The sequence below is a fragment of the Microcebus murinus genome, chromosome 2 (genome assembly GCF_040939455.1).
Source record: "Microcebus murinus isolate Inina chromosome 2, M.murinus_Inina_mat1.0, whole genome shotgun sequence".
Taxonomy (NCBI): domain Eukaryota; kingdom Metazoa; phylum Chordata; class Mammalia; order Primates; family Cheirogaleidae; genus Microcebus; species Microcebus murinus.
The window spans coordinates 107,753,171-107,759,704 of record NC_134105.1 but is presented as its reverse complement, the minus strand read 5'-3'; positions in this window follow the sequence as shown (position 1 = coordinate 107,759,704).

Below are 6,534 nucleotides of genomic sequence, written 5' to 3'. Positions count from 1 at the left end.
CCAACTTTGTTCGGCTGCGGGTCCAGTGGGTGGGGCGGAGGCCCTGCAGGACAGCACGGGGGTGGGAAACAGAGCAAGTGCAAATGGTCTGGCTTGCGAACGTTTGTTTGCACGCACGGTTGAAGCCTCTCCTCCTGGCTGCTGCTTCCTTCGCTGGGCTCCTGCAGCATGAGAGTGTGAACTGCGGCCTGACTTCTCTCACTTCCCCTGCAGAGTGAGATGTCGCTGTGCTTTCAGAGGTGGTGGTGACACTGGCCCTCTGAGCTGACCTGGCTGCAAATCGGGGGGTGAAGGTGACCCTAGGGGAACCCCTAACGGGGCTGCTGCCCAGGTTAGGAATCTTCCAGGACCCACGCTGACCTTGAACGGAGACTGGGATGGATCAGGGGAGGAATCAAAACCCATATTACCAATACCAACTCTCTAAGGGAATCGAGGGGCTAAAATGGAAGTAGAGGGATAACAGAATGGGGATCTCATCCAGAAGGGGTTTGAAGTGCAGGTGCCCTCAGTACTGGGGGTCACTTGTCCGGGCAGCAGTGGTCAGGGCCAATGGCTACTGGGGACTGGCAAGTCAGTCCACCTCCCAGGAGTGAGGGGGCAGAGCCGGAGAGCTGCGGCTGGGGCATCTCTGGGCTCAGAGGCAGCATGGTGGGCCCTGGAGCCCAGCACCCGAGCTTGACTCTGTGCTCTGGGTGCGAGTCTGCTGAGAGACCTTGGCTAAGTTTATAACCTCTCTGTGCCTCAGGGTCCTTACCTCTAAAGTGGATAGTAAATAATCACACCTGCATCATAGGAGAGTTATGCAGGTGAAATGAGATTTAAAAACGTGAGACATACTTAGTGACATTCAATAGAACTTTTTGTGATGATGACAATGTTCTCTGAGCTGTCCAGTTCACTTGCTCCTTCCCACATGTAGCTATTGAAAACTTGAAAATGACAGTCAAGACTGAGAAACTGAAATTAAAAAATATATTTATTTTTATTTTTATTTTTTAGACATGAAGTCTTGCTATATTGCCCAGGCTAGACTTGAACTCCTGAGCTCAAGCAATCCCCGCCCCCCCCATCATCTTTCTGAATTAGCTAGGATTACAGGCACATGCCATCATGCCCAGTGATTGAAATTTTAATTGTTCTGTTTAAATTATTTAAATTTAAACAGCTACATGTGACCAGTGACTGTTTTCTTGGGTATCACACAGCCTTAGACCAATGCCTGGCAGGTAGGAAGCGCTTGATGAAGGTGCGCTATTGTTATAAGGAAGCATGGAGCCTCCCTCCCTACCTGAGTATCTTTGGTGAGGCCCAGAAAGATGAAGCAATCTGTGCAAACCTGCTGGCATTGGAGTCGCATCCCTTGCTGGAACTAGAGGCCTGAGGAAAGACCTCAGGCCATTTGGGGTTGGATCCAAAAGAGAGAACAAATTGGAGAAACACATCAAAAGCCTGGAACATATGGCAGGAGCTGAAAAGACCAGGAGAAGGGTGAAGATGGAGCCAGACTGGGGAGGAAGCTCTGGCCTGGCCTGAAGGGGGCAGGAAATGCTATGGGGCATCTGGTCACCACTTTCATTCCCTCCCCTCTTCTCCCTTCCTTCCGGAAAGCTACTGGAGAGAAGAAGGACGAGCCAATGGAAAACTTCCTTTGTGTCAGGTCTGCAGCGACCTCTTGTGGCTACGTGCACAACAGTTGCCCCAAGGAGGGAATTTCTATTAGTGCTGAAACGTCACTGTCTATACCCCCACCTGCCCACCCACCCAACTATCACCCAACCATCCAAGTGTTTTTTTGTCTTTATAGCTCTTGCTGTATATCCAGTCCATCCCATAAGCTTAGGAAGTGACGGGCATATACTCGGGTATAGGCTTTGTGCTTCGTAAAGCACTTCCCCCATGTCTGTTATTCTGTGCATCACACTGTGTTGTATTTATTTCATTGTCTTCCTATACTTCCAGTTTGTGATCTCTTCAAAGGCAAGGATCGAGTCCAGCTCATCTTTGTGTCTCTGGGCCCAGCACAGTGTGAGGTTCAAGACACACCAAAGTATAATTGTTAGGACTTCTGGAGTCAGATAAATTTAGGTTATGGTGTTGCTTATGCCATTTACTAGGCAAGGGACCTGGGGCAGTGACTTAATCTCACTAAGCTTCAGGTTTAAAATTTTTAACATGGTAATAATGACACCAAATTCCTAGCATTGTGGATAGGATTGCACTTTTGCCCACACAGTATCATGTGCATGCACCCCCCATCTGAAATTGGATTCTTTTGTACATCCTTAGGAGCCCTTAATACCATTGCTATACCACCCTTTTCTCTCCCAAGAATTCAGTCTCTCTGTCTCAAATGGATCTTTCCCGTAGATGCTTCTGAAAGATGATGCTAGAGTCTTCTTCTTCTTTTTTAGTCTTAAGACCAAACACTTCCCTTGATCCCACACCCACTGCCAGCCCCGTTCTCAGCCCCGTTCACTCTCCTTGGAAGAGTGGTCTTTGGCAGAACTTACCAGCTGGTGTCTGGGACACACCGTTGTGCCTCAGAAGGTTACAGGTGCTATAAAATATTGATCTCAGTCCTCAGAGCAGCCGGGAGGGGCCGCACGTCCAGAACGGAGTAGCCTTGCTGAATTACCGCATGTTCCATTTGAGTTTAATTCTCTATATGTGCCACAGAGCAAAAAGGCTGGGAAGCTCTGCTGTGCATTAGCTCACCTCTCACCCGCCCGTCTACCCGCTGCATGCCTCCAGTGTACTGAACAGACAGGTTTTTGTCCTCATTTTGTTCGAGTGCATGCTAACTTTGTTACTGCCGAACGATCGTTCCCTTCTTTAACCTTGGCGACACAACCTCCTCCCTCCCGTTTTTCTTCGGTCTCTCCCAGTGACACCTTCCCACCTTCCTCTGCAGGCTCAGCCTCTTCAGATCCTTGTCCCAGGCCTTTTCTCTTTTCACTTGCACTTTTAGCGAGAGAATGTTTCTCTCACTAAACGTTCTCATCTGTGCCCATGGTTTAAATTGCCATCTCTAGTCTGATGAATCCCAGATGTATCTCTCTAGCCCAAGCCATGAGCCTGAGTTTCAGATGTGTGCAGCCGCCTACCTGCTTACCTGAGAGCTCTGTGGGGAGGTCTCAGAGACTCCTTAAACTCAATCTGTTAAGACCGAACCCAGCTTCTGCCTCTCAATCAGGTTCTCTTCTGGTGTCCTCTGGGTTAGCTGACAGTGCCACTCAGGCTTATGTGCGGGTCACAAACCTGGTTGTCACAACTCTGACTTTCCCCAAGGTGCACATTAGCCCAGCAAAAATGCTCCCAGTAACATGATGCTTTTGGATAATGGGTGTTGTGTGTGTGGGTGTGTGTGCACATGCTTTATATTTCTGTTGTTTATTATCTCCCCACTGCATACCCTCACTACCAGTCTGGCTAAGTCCTAGTCATGTCTTAGGTTTAAATTTATATAGCCCTTCCTGCAGAAACTTTTTCCTGGCCACTGGCCCCCACCCAGGCTGAGCTAGGTGCATATACATCCCGTTTTAGCATGTAGCACTTTCCTCTGGCGTGGTAATCGCCTCTTGTGTGGTTCCCCCATGGGACGGCAAGCTTCCTGAGGCCGAGGGCCTTGCTTGCCTTGTGTTTTGCTGTGCATTCAGTGTCTGGCAAGAGTTGTGTTCAACAACTCTTTCGGGATGGAGACTGCCGAGAGCAGAGGCCGCCTTCTGACCGCTCCTGCTTGTGCACAGTGACGGCAGAGTGACGGCTGTGAACTGTCATCCTGCCTGCCCTCCCTCAGCTCTTCTTACCCTTTCCTGATCTTATTCATAAATAAGTGGCTTTGAGGGTGATATTTCTTTACCTAAAGGTGGTGGTTGATTCTAAGTTAGCTCAGTATCCAAATAACTCCATATCTTTATATTTTCCTTTGTGGCAGTGGGGAGATCGTTGGGTTCTTTAGAGGGACTCCAATTTAATCCACGCTGTTCCCTTGAATGAAAACTCCACGCTCTGCTTCTATTTCCTAACTTTTAATTTTATATATACCTGTTACATTCCTCCTTGCACGTACCTTCCTAGGTTGCATGTTAAAACATCTTCAGTGTGCTTTGGCTAAAACACCCTCAACTAGAAGTCTGTGGTTACCAAAAGCAGCTTTAGAAATTAGAGAATGGCTCCATAGCTGCAGACTGCTGGAGGCTCAATTCTTCCCTGGAGATTGAGGAAGAAAAGCATATATAATTAAAGCAATGAATTGGATTTTTTTTGGGTTCTCTGTTTACCACTGTCAAACATAATCTGTTTCATGCATTTATACTGAATGCATAAAATAGGTCAGATTTAATTTTCTTCAGTTTGCTTATTTTCTCCTCCAGTTCCCTGGGTAGGTGTGCAACCCAGATGGAAGTGGGAAGACTATAAACTTATGTATTTAGAGGAGAGGAGGGTAAAGGATTTGGTGTACTGGATCCTGGGATCCGGACACTCGCAAGCAGGTAAAAAATAAAAAGCGGTAATGAGGGGAAGAGCATGAGATTTGTTTGGAGACAGACGGACCTGAGTGAGAACCCCGACTTGGCTGAACGAGGTTGTATGGCTGGGGCTCCATTCTCGTTCCTCTTCTCAGAGTACTCGCCCCAGCATTCATCCCCTCCGCTCTTCCTACCCTCAGTTTCTCTCTACTGGTTTCTTTTCATCTGCGTATGGACACGCACAAATATCATCCCAAACAAACCAAAGCTCTCCTTTGCCTCACTCATCCCTTTCATCCTCCACCCCATCTGTCCCCTTCCTTCACCATCAAACTTCTGGAAAGATTTGCCCACACGGTCGGTCTCCTCTTCTGCAGTGGTGGATGGTCTGGGATCAGCCCCCACCACTCCACAGAACTGCTTCTGTCAAAGTCACAAGGACTCCTGTGTTGCCACCTCCGACAGGTTCTCTGCCCTCCACTCACTTGGCCACTTGGCAGTTGAACCCTGCTCCACCTGGAAATGCCTTTCTGTCCTGGCACGCGCACCACAGCGCCCTCTCCTGGTTCTCCTACCTGGCTGGCCACGCCTTAGTCTGTTGGCTGGATCTGCTTCTTCCTGATGCTATTAGGATTGCTCAGAGTCTGGTTTTGGACCCTCTTCTCTGTCTCCCTAGTCCCATGGCTGTAAATCACATGCTGGTGACACCCAAATTTATACGTCTTAACCCGACCCAACCTTTCTTGTGGACTTTGGGCCTGAACCTGCAATTGTCAGCTCTTGTCCTCCACTTGGGCGGTTCCCAATCATCTCAAACTTAACATGTCCAGAATAAAACTCTCCTCCCTGCTAGGAACAAGAAAACAAACACACAAACAACTCTTTTCCCTGTCTCTGCCCTCACCACCCCAAGTTTTCTCATCTCAGTAAAACAGCACCACCAGTGACTCAAGTCAAAACCTCAGCGTCAGCCTTCCCATCTAATCTGTTACCAAGTTCTAGTGATTCCTCTTCAAAACGTATCTCACATTTACCTTATTTTCTCCATCTTTTCTCTCTCTGTTACCTTGGAACTCTTCAACATCCTCCGCCCACGTTACTGTAAAGGCCTCCTCGCTCTTTCCCTGCCTCTGCTTTTATCCTCTTTTTTTTTTTTTCATTTTATACACAGAAGAAAAAAGCCACCTACTCACCGTGTAAACAGAGCAGTGCAAATACTCATTTGCTTAAAATCCCCTACGTCTCTCCATTGCGTGGAGAACAAACCATGCCCTCTTTTATAACGCCCTGCGTGCCCGGGCCCTGCCTCTCTCCCTGGCCCTGTCCGAGGCCTGGCCCCACCTCCCACTGTGCTCTGCCTGCTCCTTCAGCCCTGCAGACGGTCGAGCACCTTCCCCACTCGGAGCCTCCACTCGCTCCCTCCTTGGCCTCGGAGGTTCTTCCCCTATCCACCACCTCTCCCCCGCCCCTCTCCAAAACAAACAAATAATACGAGTAAATAAATCATAAACATAAACAAATACATGCATATTATTAAACAATCAAAACCAATAAATAGCAAAGAACATTCAGGAAATGCAAGAAATTTATAAAGAGCAAGAAACATTAATAAATGTTTAAATGTTTAAACAGAAATAAATAAATAGCAAGAAACATTCAGGTACCTACCACCCAGCACTATTTAAATCGAAAATGATGTCATATTTGCTTCAGGGTTTTGTTTTCAATGAAAGACATGAAATAGCACAGAATCAGCCAGAGCCCCACGTATACTCCTCCCCAATTCTGTTCTCCCCTCTCCCTTTCCAGAAGTAACCCCTGAATTTGGAATTTATCCTTCCCATGTCTGTTTTCATACTTTCATTACACCCATCAATAATCCATGGCATTGGTTGGCGTGTTTACAATGCTGTGTAAATAAATGGCACCTTGCTGTGGGAGGGCTCTGCAACTCACCCTTTTCCTCAGCGCTGCCTGGGAGATGGATTCGGACTCACTCTCGCGCTCTCATTTCCATTTTCACCGTGCGTAGTATTTCACTGGATACAGATGTCTGACTTTA